This window comes from Eleutherodactylus coqui, chromosome 8 (genome assembly GCF_035609145.1).
Source record: "Eleutherodactylus coqui strain aEleCoq1 chromosome 8, aEleCoq1.hap1, whole genome shotgun sequence".
Classification (NCBI taxonomy): Eukaryota; Metazoa; Chordata; class Amphibia; order Anura; family Eleutherodactylidae; genus Eleutherodactylus; species Eleutherodactylus coqui.
Window position 1 is genome coordinate 76,238,308 of NC_089844.1, and position 19,058 is coordinate 76,257,365.

A 19,058-nucleotide genomic window follows, 5' to 3' on the forward strand; every position below is an offset into this window, starting at 1 on the left:
ATTTTTTCTGTAGTTTGTGGTTTTATGTTACACTTCGGTTTCTCCTCTCCTTTTTTTCCTGGCTTTCTCCTTCACCTGTCCTCTTGGCCTCTTGTAATAGGACCTGGCAGCAGGCTACCTTACTGGCTCAGCATTTACTTTCTGATAACATAGCTGGTGTGACCTTTTGTACTTAAATGTTAAGGGCTTCAATCTCCCAGAAAAATGGTCAAATTAAGAATAGGGTCATGGTAGCCACATCTCAAGAAACTCCTTTTAAGGCAACAAAGGTGTCTCTGTGTGTCTCTAAATGCTATATCGCTTGGTTCCATAGCCTTCACCCTGATAAGAAAGTCTGTATGGTTTCCATAGTGGTACATAGATCCCTCCTATATGCTTCAATATCCTCTAAAGTAGACAGTGAGCGGAGATTTTCCTCTCTAAAATTATCTAGTCTGGGTTTGATAATAACTTTTGCTAACCTATATTTCCCTATCCAGGCTCAGGGCCTGTTCGGTAGATTGATCATATGTGAGTTAGTAATCTTCGCTGAAGGTTCGAACATTATCCTGAGTAGTGACTTTAACCTGACATTGGACCCTTCTTTGGACATTGCCTCCGGTAGGTCCCCTGTCTCCCCAGCAGCTGTGCGGGTATTGAAAAGAGATCTTAGGGCATTGCACCTGCTCAGCCTGTAGCAGATCCTTCATCCCGGTGTCAAGGATTTCAGTTACCATTCTTTGCTTCACAACAGCTATAGCAACCTAGATTATCTTTTTGTTTCACAGGTTTTTTTAAACATGCATTCCCCTCGGCTTCATGGACTTTTTCCTTTGGTCCAGTTATGAACTAGTATATGATGAGCTCCTGAGCTTCGGTAGAAAGCCAAGAGTCAATAGCTAGTGACTAAATGACAATCTCTTAAATGATTCCTTATACACGACAGAGATAAGGGCAGGTATATCTGAATTTGCTAATCTTCATAGTACTGACCATACTCGCGCCCCTATACAATGGAAAGCCCTAATATGTATGCTTAGGGGTATCTTCATCTCCAATGGGTCCAGAGCCAAGAGCAAGTAGCTGGTGGCTGAATGACAATCTCTTAAATGATTCCTTATGCTTGACCTAGATCAGGGTGACTATATCTAATTTTGCAAGTCTTCATAGTACTAACCATACTAGTGCCTCTATATAATAGGATGCCCTAAAATGCATACTTCATTTCCCATGGGTCCAGACTTGAAGATGAACACACTGCCAAACTGGGGGTCTCCTCTCCACCTTATTATTTAGGGCAACCACTAATAAAAATTGCTCCTCTGACATGCTAAAGGCAAAGATATCTACAATTCGCCAGTAAATTCTCTCAATCCTGGACCAGGTCAAATGGGGATAGTTTAAATATGGCTGGCATAAACTATCCATTCAAGGCTGCCATAGGTGTATGTGTCAGGGATTCAATCCAGTGCAGGGGGAAGATTCTTTAGAGCACAGTATGACAAATTCTATATTATAAATGGGGACGGGTTGGATGGCTTTCCTTCTGTTCAGAATGAGATTGGGAAATATTTAGACCAATTTGCCTTGGCTTCCCAGGACTTGGATTCAGAATTCTCTGAACCCGAAATACTGGCGACAATTCTGGCAACACAATTCTGGGATGTATTAAGAAAAGCATAGAGTCTAGATCACGTGAAGTAATTATTCCCCTCTACTCTTCCTTGGTCAGACCTCATCTGGAATACTGTGTCCAGTTCTGGGCACCCCAGTTTAAAAAAGAGATGGATAAACAGGAGCATGTTCAGAGAAAAGTTGCCAAGATGGTCAGCGGTCTGCAAATCATGTCCTATGAGGAACGGTTACAGGATCTGGGAATGTTTAGCTTGTAAAAAAGAAGACTGAGAGGAGACTCAATAGCTGTCTACAAGTATCTGAAGGGCTGCCACAGTGCAGAGGGATCAGCCCTATTCTCTTTTGCACAAGGAAAGACTAGAAGCAATGGGATGAAACTGAAAGGGAGGAGACACAGATTAGATATTAGACAGTGAGGGTGATCAATGAGTGGAACAGGCTGCCACAGGAGGTAGTGAGTTCTCCTTCAATGGAAGTCTTCAAACAGAAGCTGGACAGACCTCTGTCTGGGATGATTTAGTGATCCTGCATTGAGCAGGGGGTTGGAGCCGATGACCCTGGAGGTCCCTTCCAACTCTACCATTCTATGATTCAATTAAAAATTTAAATGTAGTCAAGAGTCCAGGACAAGACGGTTTTCCCTTAGGTTTTTTTTAAGCTCTGTGGGAAAGCAGTTGCGCCCTTCCTTTTTAGATCTTTCAACACGATTATAAGTGATATCTGACACTGTTATTCTAACATCAGTTTGGTGTCTGACACTCTTTCCCCTTGGTGTGTGGATACTTGAACTAGATCCTGTTTTATCTATGCAAGCAAGAAGTTCTGAGTGGGGTTTCCTTCTGTCTGTGAGGTGAGCAGACTCTTGGTGTGAACAATGACTTGTTCAGTGTATATCTGAAGGTGTGGACTACACTAGGCTTGAACAATTTCTTGGTTCTGTGTGGTGTTCCTTTTTGTTGCAGTCACTTGGTGGAACAGGGTTATGTTCTGTGTATATCTGTAAGTGTTGACTACACTTGGTGTGGACTGTCCTGTTTCAGTGTGTATGTTGTATTTTCCTTGTCCGATACTACTGCCGGTTACTGTATAGGACAAGCCAGGACCCTAGACTCCAGCATGGTCCTATTGGGACGATCACCCCGCTTTTAGGCAGATTTATCCTTTTATAGTTTTAGTTATCTTGTTAGAGTAGGGCCTCAAAAACAACGAGGACCCTTGACATGGGGTTGTGAGCTTATGTATTCTGGCCAAAATACAAACCAATACCGCATACATGCTTATGAGCAATTCCATCTACCTATGTGTATTTGTTCATTGGTAAGTATTTGGCCTAGTGCATACCTGGTGTTGGCATGCACGTTTCGGTTTATGTTTGATGTTGGTGTCCTAGTGCATATTCTTCCCTCCAGTCATAAAATTAGTGGCATTTATGCAGGTTGCTGTTCACATGACATGCACAGACATAACAACAATCTACCGGGGGTGCCCATTCCCCTCCCAGCCCCTTCAGGCACATATTGTGGTAATACTGAAACCAGGTAAAGACACACTGGCATGCAGTGATTCCCGGCCCATTTTTCTTATTAAGACACTTTTCTAACATCATTGCCACCTACGTTTTAGGTCTAATCCATAAAAGATCAGATTGGGTTTGTCCCTAGAAGGGAGGCCAGGGACAATACTATTAAAACCATGTCCCTGATAGCGGGAGCTTGCCATTCTGGGGACCTCACGTGTTTCCTAGCAGTTAATGCTGAAAAAGTTTTTGACAGGGCGTGCTGGGGCTTCCAGGAGGTGACTGTCTGGAAAATTGGCTGTGGTTCATGGATGAGGGATTGGATAATGGCTCTGTACATGGATTCAACTGCTCGACTGTGGGTGAAAGGTTCTCTGTCTGAGCCATTCCACATTCATATTGGGAAGAGACAAGGATGTCCTCTGTCTCTGTTCCTGTATATCCTGGTAATGGAGTCCTTGGCCAATGCCATTAAACTGAACGATTCAATTAGGGGTGTTTCAGTTGGCCCACTCGAGCATAAGATGTCTCTATTTGTGGATGACTAACTGTGATATGTTTTATGCCCTGTGTGGGCCTGCTGGTCATACTCTGAAAATTTGACCACTTTTGCAGAGTGAGCAACTGTGAAGTCAATACCCAGAAATCTGAGAACTTAAATGTTAATTTAATACAAGCTGAAGACACCTTGCAAGCTTTTTTCCATTTCGTTGGTGAGACTACTCCATTAAATGGGTTGTCCATGTATCAGACAGCCCAGCTTCAATAGGGGTTGAATCAATAAACTGAAACATACTAACCCTTCCACAGCCACAGGATCCAGCTTTGTAACACCGCTGTGGTACCGATGGTCTTTGTGATCACTGGCATCACAGGAACTCAAGTGACCACTGCAGTCAATGAGAGGCTGCAGTGCCATGTTCCAGAATTCCTGGCATCATGGCGCTCAGCATGTGAACTGATGCCAGGAGAACGAGCCATGATACTGTAACCTCTCATTGGCTGCAGCGGTTACCTGAGTTCCTGTGATGTCAGTGATCACAACCCTCGGGACCGCATTTGATTTCTCCACTGGTCTGCTCACCTTGTTGATGAGTAACCCCTGCTTTTTAGTTAGTTACTTTCTATTTTCTCTCCCAGATAACCCCATTCCCCGTCTGACAGATGTAATGTATCAGTCGGGACTAAAACCCTTATCAGTTATACTAGGAGATAATAGCATTTCCACAAGGTTCTGGCTACCATACTTGCAATTAAAAAGTTTTGTAGCTTCCTTGACACCTTTGATAGGCTCTTCTCCCCCAACTTAAGCTGTCTGCACATGGGCAGGTTGGATTCCACATGTTATTACGGAAGGGCCGTGCATCAGACGGCTTCCATTAACTTGAATGGAAGACGTCTGCGCGGAATTTGCGCAAAAAAAAAATCGCAATTGATTTCCGCTCGTGTAGCAGAAAAAGTGTTTTTCAATAGCATGTTATGGACAGTATTTGCTGCGGAATCCGGAGGCGGACGCCCGCCCCAGATTCCGCAGCAAATGCTGTCCATGATTAATGATCTCTCTTTTATACATGTTGCTGCTTTCGGAGGAGATTGGGGCTTCCAGACCCGGGTTAGTTAGGACCTGAGAGAGGGAGCTGGGACGTAATCTCCCAGATAACAAATGGAATAAATCCTTTATTTTGATTCACAAACTAGCTGTTTCCTGTAGATTGCAAGAACTTAATTTTTAGATTTTGACCTAGTGGTATAGAACACCAGTGAAATTGCACAAAATGTACGATCTTGTTTCACCATTATGCTGGCAATGCTTTGTTGAGCCAGACACTGACACATCTGGTGGAGCTGCCCCCTCATTGTGGGACGGTGACGAGACAGCACAGCCCTCTATATGTAGGTCTGCTATTGTTCTGACCTTAGAGATGAACTTACTGTCCATGTTCCCAGGCTCTATAGCCCATAATAAAAAGGGCCTCCTGTGCTTCTTTATATTGTCAGCTTGTCAGATCATCACTAGGCTATGGAAATCCAATGTTGTTAGATTAATGTGGGTCGAAGCACTTAACACTCGAATGCACTTTGAGGAGATAAGAACACCTGAGGATAACTCCTTTGAGGTTTTCTATGTCACATGCCAGCCATGGATCTTCTCTAGGTAGACCCAGGGATTCCAGAATTGGATTTCTCAGGGTTTGCTCACTTCTCTGACTAGTGAAGTTTGTAAGATAGCGATCTGATTACCAAAATTCGCCCAGGCCAACTTCCCCCTCCCCTCTCCCCTTAAAATATATAGCTCTAGATGTTGCTGCACACTATACCCTGAGCTCAGGACCCAGTGCAGCAATGGCTGGAGCTTAACAAGAGCCAGGAGCAAGAATGGTAACTATACAAGACATTATATTGGATCAATCCAAGAAATAATGACATTTTTCTATTTTTTTTAAATGTGGAGGGGGCTCGTACTGTATTCCTTCACATTTTGTGACTGGGGCAAATGCTCGGTAACCCTCCTGACTATGCCCCCAAAGAAACGGTTATGGAAAGATGCTTAAAATATTATAGTACTTTGCAAGGAAAACGATTACAGGTAAATGATGGTCATAACCACAAACACCCCTAATGGGAAAGAATAGGCCAATTAAACAAATGAAATGTTACAGTAGGAGTGGATGCAGTATTGTTGTTCTAAGACTGGTTTCACTTCTGCGTTAGAACCTTCGTCCGGAAGTTCCATCACAGATCCGGCTTAAAATACATCATAGATGCGGCTTAAAATACTGAAAGAAAAAGCGCTTTTTCTTCTGTCCTAAAGCCGGGCAGCTGGGTGGAAAGTCTACAGACCCCATTATAGCCAATGGGTCCGCCCAGTGCTGTTTAGTGCCATCCAGAGACGGAGCCATTTAGCAGCAGGGATTTCCCTTTCTTGCTCCCTGAACGGAGAAGGGAAGCGGAACCTCGAGTGCAGATGTGAAACCACCCTAAGTGATATTCGGACGAATATAGAAACCATAGATATATAATTTTCCACTGTAAGATGATGTTATTTTTAATAGATGGGCGTCATGTGAAAGCGTGGATACTAAAACAATGCCACATTTGATAGAAAACACAAAATAAATTGTGCAAAGTTGGAATGTATTTGGTTATGTGAGATTTAAAAACAGGTTGAACCATAGGGCATGTGCTCCCAAATGATGATCTATGATGATAGACACTACTGGGTTGTACGACACAATATAACTGCATATTTTACTAATATTAAGCCACATTCTGGCTTTGTACTGCCCATCCTAAGTAATTGATATTTGAAGGACTGTAATAATAATCCAACACCTTGAAGAAGTCGATTAACTTATTATTTCCTAATACACATCTTGCATGACTTTCATTGCTGTAATAACCTGATCTTTCACATCGCCCCACGCAATGAATGACTGTGTTGATTTCAATTTCATAACAGACAGATGAACTGTAGCAATGATAGGGGGATTGCTCAGAGGAGTGCCATGGAAACAGGTCTGACTAACACACTTGGCCTATATTTTAGACATAAAAATACATAATAATGCACTTTTAGACTTACTGCAGATCTTATGGTAAAAAGAGTCAGTACAAAAATATCTCTATTTTTCTCCTTTGCAGAAATTACACTTAATGGGTTCTTCGTCTTTTAATAAACATTGCGATTTTAGCATTTTAAAAATCCCCATACACATTGAAAAAAATTCTCCCCCTCCCTGATGATCACTTACTAACAGGTAAACTATATAACCATCATAATTAATGAACCAGCATCTTACTTTGCAGGTTCTGAGCACTGATATCCCCAAAGAAGCAAAAAAGTTGCAACAAATGTATTATGCTTTTCTTATAGTACATTTCTGAGATATATATATTTCTGTTGATTAAGAGGACAAATAAGATCCACATTGGAAATACATCAAAAGCAGCATACGATTACGATATATTCACATCTTGCGGAAGGTGGGTGTATTTTCAGTGCAGAAAATTTCCGTACCAAAAATATCACCCATTTACTTATAAGGAATTCTTCAAAATCTCATCCTGACATTCTGGAAGTAATCACTGCATTTTAAAAAATGAAGCATGCCCCATATGTCTTAGACTATGCAGATTTCACACATTTCAACTGAATGGGAAAATTTACATCTAAATGTACATGTAAATCTATATAAAAAATATGTATATTTATAATGCGGAAAATGTGATGATATATGGAAGGATTTTTTTTCCATAGCCATCTACAGCATGTGAACATGGCTGCACCAGTATCTGTGCACTTGTACAGCTAACCCAGAGCACAGTTTAAAGTCAGGCCATATTTACTAAGGCGAGCGCGATATCGGTCTAAGTAACTCCGACTGATTGCACACTTGTAAAGCTGTGGTTTTCTCTGCAATTGTGATGCATTTTGCCATTTTTCATGCCGATGAAAATCGTATGTTATTTCAATAGTAAAAATTTTAAAAAAATCGAACTGCACTTGCATGAAAATTTTTGAATAATGGGCGATATATCCCAAAAATAGGACTTGCTGTAATTTTTTGATCTCATAGGACCAATGTGAGCAAAAAAATCACTCATGTAAATTAACTCATTGTAAATAAAGCAATTGCACAGAACTCATGTGTTTTTCTGGCTTGAGTAAATAAAGCCTCAGAAGTAAATATATGGATATCGCTCCAAACAATAGTAGATTAGTGGATTGGAAAAGGACTCCCCTGGTGTGGATTGCCCGTTGGAGGACAGGCATCCACACTGCCGGTCCAAGTTGGCTTTATATGTATTTCGTTTCTCAGAATTTTATTGTATTTTATAATCATACATAAAATAGGCTTGTAATGTTCTGAAGTCCCCTTGCAGGGTGCCATATATTGCCATAAAAATAATGTATGCCTATATTGGCTAGTGAATCACAAACAGAAAAAAAATACTAAAAATAAAGGTAGGAAAAAGAAAATTAACATGGGGTTTAAACCATTGAGCCGTCAAGAATCCACATTGTTGTTCAGAAATGTCTACATGACGTGTGTACTTGGTCACTAGAATAGTATTTAGGTAGATAATAGATTTTGGAATAGCCCTAAAATCTCTAAGCCCTCAATCCATGGTTGCCAGATTTTTGGGAGGTTTGTCATAGTGTCTGTTCTAATCGCATGGATCCTTTCAGATAACATCATTGAAGATATTCTATTAAGCACCTCTGGGAAGGAGAGAGTGGGTGATTTCTATTTAGAGGCGATATGGATTCTTGTAGTTATACATACATATTGAATCAGTTTGTGGGCTTGATATCGAAATTGCAGAGGGTGGTCCCCCAGAAGGAATACTGTAGGGGACCTAGGAACCGGACCCACAAGCAGTTGGTTGAGAAGGTTGTGAACCTGTGACCATAGCCTTTTGACCTTCGGGCATGTCCACCATGTATGAAGCATATTCCCCTTTTCTTGGCATCCCCGAAAGCACAATGGGGAAGAGGTTGGGTAGAGATGGTGAAATCTCTGTGGAACAAAGTATGTTCTATGAAAAATTTTAATTAACGTTTCCATAAGGGAAACTTGGTGGCTGCCTTTCGTTATTGTGGAGCAACAATGCTGCAATCCGTCAGTGGTTACCCCAAGCTGTACCTCCGCTTCCCATCTCCTCATAAACATAAGCTTTTCCCCAGACAGCGGTTGTTTAAGCGTATTGTATATATAAGAGAGCATTCTTCTCTGAGAAGGGTGTGACTATAAGTGGCATGGAGGCGGGAGCTATGGAATGGATAAGGTGGAATATTTGATTAATTCTCAGATATTCCTGGCTAGGTGGTTGAAATGTGGCTATAAACTGCTGTAAAGTGTAAAGTTTTGTTTTATTATAAAAATGACGTAGGGCGGTTAACCGCTTACATGTCCACCATTTAAAACAAGTTAACATTGGCTTGGTAGAAATTGTGGGTTAGGTAGTATTGGCAACATGGAGGAAATATGAGAGTGGACTCATATGTTGTAGCCTTGGGGGGAGTGGCCCCACAGACCAAGTCAGATATGCTATTTTGTGTGGATAAATGCGATTTTTCTCTATTTCCATCCATAGACTGCCTTGTGGGTCTTCAGATCCCATTACCCATTGGGCTATTTGGGCCGCCTTATAATATTTGACTATATTGGGCACTGACTGACCTCCCAGTCGTTTATAATTACTGTGCATTTAATTCTCGCTCTTTTGTTGGCCCTTATAAATCTAAATATGTTGCATTCAAAGTTGCGTAAAGTAGATATGGGAATAGGAATTGGCAGACATCTGAAAAGATACAATACATGGCAAAGTGGTCATTTTTATTGCATTAATTCTACCTATCCAGGAAAGTTGGGGTTTATCCCATTTAGGCAATTCCACCGATAACCTCTTAATTAGATCTGGGTAGTTCCACTTAAAGAGGGAGTGTATTGAAGTAGTTAGATTAATGCCTAGATATGAGATATAATGAATTTTATGTTGAAACTAAAAATTAATGTTTATCAATTTTATTAAGGATTCTGGGGTGTTCACTCGAAGGCCCAAGAGCTTGGACCAGGTGTCTAGTGTGGACATTAAATTTGGCAGTGAAATTAAGGGTTGGAAAAGGATCAGTAACAGATCATCTGCAAATAGACTTATTTTATATTCACTATTTCTCATCCAAGTACCTTTTACACTAGGATTACTACGAATTGCCTTTGCCAGTGGTTCAATGGCCAGAGCAAATAGGGCTGGGGAGAGAGGGCATCCCTGTCTGGTGCCCCTACTAATTTGTATGGGGGCAGTCCTGGTGGACGGGAGTTTCAGAAATGTGGTGGGTGTTGAGTAGAGGGCTAAGAGGGCGGAGAGAAAAGGTCCCCAAATCACAATGTGCCGTAAAACTGAGAATAAATAGCTCCATGACAGTGTATTAAAGGCCTTTTCTAAGTCTAGTGCTAGGAGAGTCATTTGGGATTTTGTCGTGGAAACCGAGTCTATAATACTTAGGACCTTCCTTATGTTGTCTGGGGCTTGTCTTGCTGGAATAAAACCAACTTGATCCCTGTGGATCAGAGATGGGAGAAAGTGGTTCAGTCGGGTTGCTAGAATGGAGGTGAAAATCTTATAATCCTGGTTTGGTAGTGAGATTGGTCTATAGTTTTTTGGGGACAAGTTATCCTTGCCTTCCTTAGGAATCAATGTGAGTTGCAAGTCCCAAAACTCATGCGGAGGTATCTCCCCATTCAAGAGTCTCTGAAACAATTTCTCCAAAGGCTGCACTAGAATGTCTTTGAACTTTTTGTAATACAAAGCAGTGAATCCTTCGGGACCAGGGGCCTTTCCCAATGTAATACTTTTGCTGGTATTTAAAATTTCTTCTTCTGAAATATCAGCATTCAGGGTGTCTCTTTGGGAATCAGACAGAGAAGGGAGCTTTACTGCATCTAAAAAAGCATCTCTTAGGGGCGTTGCAGTACTATCCTGGGCTTTATATAAAGTGGAATAGTAATCGTGAAAGATATTATGGATCTGGTCAGAATTGGACTACAGGCTACTCTGGAGTTTGGAAGAGTTCATCAGTGGACTCCTCTACGAAGTAAGCCCACCTCATTTTTCATTGATTAACCATTTCTTTCTGTTATGTAAATATGGCCTCAGTCATCTAAAGTTTGTATTGTTTTCAGAAAGTTATGTTTAAAGCGGTTGTCTCATGAAGTCAACCACCAGCCATATGCCCTGTTAGGCAAAGTGGAGAGCCAATAACAAACAGTTGGCAGTCCAGCAGACCCTACCTTTCCATACGTTACATGATGGCCATTCATTTGAAAGGTTGCGATAAAATATTACGTTGCTCTATCTTCTTAAAACAGCCTCTTCAAATAAGTCTCATTTCAATTAAAAAGATCTTGTAGGGAGCACAAAGGACACTTTCAGGCAGCTACAGTAGCTTTATATTTTGTGCCAAAAACGGGATCACATCCTCTCAGAACAAAGATTTTGTTAACAAAATTTTTGCCTATTTTTTTTTGGTGGGATTTGATCCCACTCTTCTCCAAAATATATAGTTCCTATATGGAGCCATATTATGGCTATCTGATAGCGATATAAGGTTGATTTCACACAGATGTAATATTACCCCATTTTAGGGTCACAAACTCAGACACAAACCTAGCCCCCAAAGGAACTGAACTTAAGGTGTTCATTAGAGATGAGCGAGCACCAAAATGCTCGGGTGCTCGTTACTCGGGACGAAATTATCGCGATGCTTGAGGGTTCGTTTCGAGTAACGAACCCCATTGAAGTCAATGGGCGACTCGAGCATTTTTGTATATCTCTGATGCTCGCTAAGGTTTCCATTTGTGAAAATCGGGGCAATTCAAGAAAGTGATGGGAACGACACAGCAACGGATAGGGCAGGCGAGGGGCTACATGTTGGGCTGCATCTCAAGTTCCCAGGTCCCACTATTAAGCCACAATAGCGGCAAGAGTGCCCCTCCCAACAATTTTTACTTCTGAAAAGCCCTCATTAGCAATGCATACCTTAGCTAACCACCACACTACCTCCAACAAAGCACAATCACTGCCTGCATGGCACTCCGCTGCCACTTCTCCTGGGTTACATGCTGCCCAACCCCCCCCCCCCCCCCGCGCGCGCGCACGACACAGTGTCCACAGCGCACACCAAAGTGTCCCTGCGCAGCCTTCAGCTGCACTCATGCCACACCACCCTCATGTCTATTCATTCTGTCAAGGTGTCTGCATGCCCCAGTCAGACCGCGGTCTTTTATAAATAGTCACAGGCAGGTACAACTCCGCAATGGGAATTCTGTGTGCACCCACAGCATGGGTGGCTCCCTAGAACCCACCGGTGGTACATAAATATATCCCATTGCAGTGCCCAGCACAGCTGATGTAACGTCAGCTTTAATGCAGGTGGGCAAAAAATTAATTGGATTACACTGTAGGCGAGGGCCCCAAAAAATTGGTGTACCAACAGAACTAATGTACGTCAGAAAAATTGCCCATGCCCAACCAAGAGGGCAGGTGAAACCCATTAATCGCTTTGGTTAATGTGGCTTAATTTGTAACTAGGCCTGGAGGCAGCCCAGTTAAAATAAAAATTGGTTCAGGTGAAAGTTTCAACGCTTTAATGAGCATTGAAACGTATAAAAATTGTTTACAAAAATTATATGACTGAGCCTTGTGGGCCTAAGAAAAATTGCCCGTTCGGCGTGATTACGTCAGGTTTCAGGAGGAGGAGCAGGAGGAGGAGGATGAATATTATACACAGATTGATGAAGCTAAAAGGTCCACGTTTTTGATGGTGATAGAGAACAATGCTTCCATCCGCGGGTGCAGCCTATGTATTGTTTAGGTATCGCTGCTGTCCACTGGTGGAGAAGAGAAGTCTGGGGAAATCCAGGCTTTGTTCATCTTGATGAGTGTAAGCCTGTCGGCACTGTTGGTTGGCAGTCAGGTACGCTTATCTGTGATGATTCTCCCAGCCGCACTAAACACCCTCTCTGACAAGACGCTAGCCGCAGGACAAGCAAGCACCTCCAGGGCATACAGCGCGAGTTCAGGCCACATGTTCAGCTTTGACACCCAGTAGTTGTAGGGGGCAGAGGCGTCACGGAGGACGGTCGTGCGATTGGCTACGTACTCCCTCACCATCCTTTTACAGTGCTCCCGCTGACTCAGCCTTGACTGGGGAGCGGTGACACAGTCTTGCTGGGGAGCCAGAAAGCTGTCAAAGGCCTTAGAGAGTGTTCCACTGCCTGTGCTGTACATGCTGCCTGATCTCTGCGCCTCCCCTGCTACCTGGCCCTCGGAACTGCGCCTTCGGCCACTAGCGCTGTCGGATGGGAATTTTACCATCAGTTTGTCCGCCAGGGTCCTGTGGTATAGCATCACTCTCGAACCCCTTTCCTCTTCAGGTATGAGAGTGGAAAGGTTCTCCTTATACCGTGGGTCGAGCAGTGTGTACACCCAGTAATCCGTAGTGGCCAGAATGCGTGTAACGCGAGGGTCATGAGAAAGGCATCCTAACATGAAGTCAGCCATGTGTGCCAGGGTACCTGTATGCAACACATGGCTGTCCTCACTAGGAAGATCACTTTCAGGATCCTCCTCCTCCTCCTCAGGTAATACACGCTGAAAGGATGACAGGCAAGCAGCATGGGTACCCTCAGCAGTGGGCCAAGCTATCTCTTCCCCCTCCTCCTCATGCTCCTCCTCCTCCTCCTCAACGCGCTGAGATGTAGACAGGAGGGTGCTCTGACTATCCAGCGACATACTGTCTTCCCCCGCCTCTGTTTCCGAGCGCAAAGCGTCTGCCTTTATGCTTTGCATGGAACCTCTCAAGAGGCATAGCAGAGGAATGGTAACGCTAATGATTGCAGCATCGCCGCTCACCATCTGGGTAGACTCCTCAAAGTTTCCAAGGACCTGGCAGATGTCTGCCAACCAGGCCCACTCTTCTGTAAAGAATTGAGGAGGCCGACTCCCACTGCGCCGCCCATGTTGGAGTTGGTATTCCACTATAGCTCTACGCTGCTCATAGAGCCTGGCCAACATGTGGAGCGTAGAGTTCCACCGTGTGGGCACGTCGCACAGCAGTCGGTGCACTGGCAGATGAAACCGATGTTGCAGGGTGCGCAGGGTGGCAGCGTCCGTGTGGGACTTGCGGAAATGTGCGCAGAGCCGGCGCACCTTTCCGAGCAGGTCTGACAAGCGTGGGTAGCTTTTCAGAAAGCGCTGAACCACCAAATTAAAGACGTGGGACAGGCATGGCACGTGCGTGAGGTTGCCGAGCAGCAGAGCCGCCACCAGGTTACGGCCGTTGTCACACACGACCATGCCCGGTTGGAGGCTCAGCGGCGCAAGCCAGCGGTCGGTCTGCTCTGTCAGACCCTGCAGCAGTTCGTGGGCCGTGTGCCTCTTCTCTCCTAAGCTGAGTAGTTTCAGCACGGCCTGCTGACGCTTGCCCACCGCTGTGCTGCCGTGCCGCGCGACACCGACTGCTGGCGACGTGCTGCTGCTGACACATCTTGATTGCGAGACAGAGGTTGCGTAGGAGGAGGAGGAGGAGGAGGATGGTTTAGTGGAGGAAGCATACACCGCCGCAGATACCACCACCGAGCTGGGGCCTGCAATTCTGGGGGTGGGTGGGATGTGAGCGGTCCCAGGCTCTGACTCTGTCCCAGCCTCCACTAAATTCACCCAATGTGCCGTCAGGGAGATATAGTGGCCCTGCCCGCCTGTGCTTGTCCACGTGTCCGTTGTTAAGTGGACCTTGGCAGTAACCGCGTTGGTGAGGGCGCGTACAATGTTGCGGGAGACGTGGTCGTGCACGGCTGGGACGGCACATCGGGAAAAGTAGTGGCGACTGGGAACTGAGTAGCACGGGGCCGCTGCCGCCATCATACCTTTGAAAGCCTCCGTTTCCACAACCCTATACGGCAGCATCTCCAGGCTGATAAATTTGGCTATGTGCACGTTTAACGCTTGAGCGTGCGGGTGCATGGCGGCGTACTTGCGCTTGCGCTCCAACACTTGCGCTAGCGATGGCTGGACGGTGCGCTGAGAGACATTGGTGGATGGGGCCGAGCACAGCGGAGGTGAGGGTGTGGGTGCAGGCCAGGAGACGGTAGTGCCTGTGTCCTGAGAGGGGGGTTGGATCTCAGTGGCAGGTTGGGGCACAGGGGGAGAGGCAGCGGTGCAAACCGGAGGTGGTGAACGGCCTTCGTCCCACCTTGTGGGGTGCTTGGCCATCATATGTCTGCGCATGCTGGTGGTGGTAAGGCTGGTGGTGGTGGCTCCCCGGCTGATCTTGGCGCGACAAAGGTTGCACACCACTGTTCGTCGGTCGTCTGCACTCTCAGTGAAAAACTGCCAGACCTTTGAGCACCTAGGCCTCTGCAGGGTGGCATGGCATGAGGGGGCGCTTTGGGAAACAGTTGGTGGATTATTCGGTCTGGCCCTGCCTCTACCCCTGGCCACCGCACTGCCTCTTCCAACCTGCCCTGCTGCTGCACTTGCCTCCCCCTCTGAAGACCTGTCCTCAGTAGGCGTAGCAAACCAGGTGGGGTCAGTCACCTCATCGTCCTGCTGCTCTTCCTCCGAATCCTCTGTGCGCTCCTCCCTCGTACTTACTCCAATTACTACTACCTGAGTGATAGACAACTGTGTCTCATCGTCATCGTCCTCCTCACCCACTGAAAGCTCTTGAGACAGTTGCCGGAAGTCCCCAGCCTCATTCCCCGGACCCCGGGAACTTTCCAAAGGTTGGGCATCGGTCGCGACAAACTCCTCCAGTGGGAGAGGATTCTGAACAATTGCTGCCCATTCTGGGCAGGGGCCCGAGAACAGTTCCTGGGAGTCTGCCTGCTCCTCAGAATGTGTCATTGTAATGGAGTGAGGAGGCTGGGAGGAAGGATTAGCAGCAGCCAGAGGATTCAGAGTTGCAGCAGTGGACGGCGCAGAATTCTGGGTGGTCGATAGATTGCTGGATGCACTTTCTGCCATCCACGACAGGACCTGCTCACACTGCTCATTTTCTAATAAAGGTCTACCGCGTGGACCCATTAATTGTGAGATGAATGTGGGGACGCCAGAAACGTGCCTCTCTCCTAATCCCACAGCAGTCGGCTGCGATACACCTGGATCAGGAGCTTGGCCTGTGCCCACACCCTGACTTGGGCCTCCGCGTCCTCGCCCGCGTCCATGTCCTCTAGGCCTACCCCTACCCCTCAGCATGCTGTATTACCAGTAGCGCAGAAACAGAACGCTGTAATTAAATGTGCCGCTTATTGGCCTGTGGTTGGAGGCTGACTTCCCTTACGGAACGCACAGCAGAGCTAGGAAACAATTTTGCGCACGCCTGTAGTGAGACGTAGGTGCGTATGACTGAGCTAGTGGAATTCACAGCGCAGAAGCAGTCAAGTGGCCAAAGGCCAGTAGTAGGCCTTAAGTATTTTGCTTCTATTTTTTTTAAATGCTGAGCTGATACAGCAGACAGATACTGTAGGCAGCGTATAATATTATGTATACTGTTTCCCTCTGGCGCGATGACAGCGCTGATGTAACAGAGACAGCAGATCCAGGAAACAATTTTGCGCAAGCCTGCTGCAACGCTTAGCTGCGTATTAATTAGGACTACTACCCCCAGCAGATAGATACTATAGGCAGCGTATAATATTATGTATACTGTTTCCCTCTGGCGGGATGACGGCTATCATGTAACAGAGACAGCAGATCCAGGAAACAATTTTGCGCAAGCCTGCTGTAACGCTTAGCTGCGTATTAATTACAACTACTACCCCCAGCAGATAGATACTGTAGGCAGCGTATAATATTATGTATACTGTTTCCCTCTGTCGGGATGATGGCGATCATGTAACAGAGACAGCAGATCCAGGAAACAATTTTGCGCAAGCCTGCTGTAACGCTTAGCTGCATATTAATTAGGACTACTACCCCCAGCAGATAGATACTGTAGGCAGCGTATAATATTGTGTATACTCTTTCCCTCTGGCGGGATGACAGCGCTGATGTAACAGAGACAGCAGATCCAGGAAACAATTTTGCGCAAGCCTGCTGTAACGCTTGGCTGCGTATTAATTAGGACTACTACCCCCAGCAGACACGCAGTAAACTGAAGACGGTCACAGGCAGCCCAAATATAGTATTTTTCCCCAATTTTTTGGAAAAAGCCCACTGCCTATAAAGCCTGAATATCTCTTTCCCTGCCTCACCAGTACTGGCCTTATACTCTGTACAATGACTGCAGACTGCGAACGCAATGCTCTGCACGGCCGATATACAAAAAAAAAATTGTGCAACACTGCTAAAAGCAGCCTCAACAGTACTGCACACGGTCAGATGTGGCCCTAAGAAGGACCGTTGGGGTTCTTGAAGCCTAAAATAACTCCCAACGCTCTCCCTATAGCAGCTCCGGCACCAGCAGCACTTTCCCTGATCTCTGTCAGAATGTATCTGTGGCGAGCCGCGGGAGGGGCCGATTTATATACTCAGGTGACACCTGATCTCGCCAGCCACTCACTGTAGGGGGGTGGTATAGGGCTTGAACGTTGCAGGGGGAGGTTGTAATGCCTTCCCTGTCTTTCTATTGGCCAGAAAAGCGCGCTAACGTCTCAGAGATGAAAGTGAAAGTAACTCGAACATCGCGTGGTGCTCGTCACGAGTAACGAGCATCTCGAACACGCTAATACTCGAACGAGTATCAAGCTCGGACGAGTACGTTCGCTCATCTCTAGTGTTCATACACATTTCACTATGTTCAGAGGAACATAAAATTGAAGCAGGATCAGCATATCATCTAATGTGTATTTAGATGTTCAGCCAAGTTTAGTTCATCAGATGTAGGTGGAAAAAAAGGGTCAGGCATGTTGAATTTGACACACCTGAACCTTTTGTATTAAAGGGAGATAAACCACCACCATAGGTGTTTGGCAGTTGGTTACTCCCTTCTCTATATTGGGAACACATGCACACTTGGCTTAAAGGGGTTGTCCCGCGCCGAAACGGGTTTTTTTTTTTTTCAACAGCCGCCCCGTTCGGCGCGAGACAAACCCGATGCAGGGACCTAAAAAAAAATCCGCACAGCGCTTACCTGAATCCCCGCGCTCCGGTGACTTCTTACTTACCGGTTGAAGATGGCCGCCGGGATCTTCTCCCTCGGTGGACCGCAGCTCTTCTGTGCGGTCCATTGCCGATTCCAGCCTCCTGATTGGCTGGAATCGGCACGTGACGGGGCGGAGCTACACGGAGCCGCTCTCCGGCACGAGCGGCCCCATTCAGAAAAGAAGAAGACCCGGACTGCGCAAGCGCGTCTAATCGGGCGATTAGACGCTGAAAATTAGACGGCACCATGGAGACGAGGACGCTAGCAACGGAGCAGGTAAGTGAATAACTTCTGATAACTTCTGTATGGCTCATAATTAATGCACAATGTACATTACAAAGTGCATTATTATGGCCATACAGAAGTGTATAGACCCACTTGCTTTCGCGGGACAACCCCTTTAACTGATGTGCATATGTATGGGGAGATTGAGAAGAGCAGTTGTCAGTTGTCAGTTAACATGCATTCAGCTAGGTGTTTGGCCAACTTTAGATCGGTGTTTCTCAACTCCTGTCCTCAAATTCCCCAACAGGTCATCATTTGAAAAAATACTATATAGGGAACAATTTCTGAGGCTGCTGCATGAGAAGTGAGTGGTTCCAAACAGGTTTCCCAGCTGAGAACCACTCATTTCTGGGGCTGCAGTTTTCACATGGCCGTGAAAATTGCACAAGATGCACAATTCTCACACAAATATGAACCCCACTCTTTTGAATGAGATCATATACATGAACACTTTTGTCCTGCATCGCATCGCGGTGTGGGAAGAAATCGCAGCATGTCCTATCTTTGGGTATTCCTTAGGAAAATATCACCCATTGTTTCCAATGGGGCAGGAAAACACATATCACAGGGTGCCATGTGAGGTTTCCCATTGAAAACAATGGGAAACACTTGCCAATCCTCTGACGTGGCTGAAAGTAATGGGAGGCTTTTTTGACACAAAAATGCCTTGCATCCATGGGGACATTGTATGTTGGTGAGTGCGATATCAGACCGAGTTTCATGGACTGATACCGTACTCGCCCATGTGTAGGAAGTCTTAAAGGAGCAGTTTAGATTGCATTTAATTAAAAAAAAACTATTGTAGAACTTGTCAGGGGAAGGCAGAGGTCGGTACGTAGGTAGTATCAAGTGTAATACAGAGGAGCAGGCAGATAGCATAGTCAGGGGAAGCCAGAGGTCAGTGAACAGATAGTATGAAGTGCAGTACATAGGAGCTGGCAGATAGCTTAGTCAGGGAAAGCCATAGTTCAGTACACAAATAGTATCAAGTGC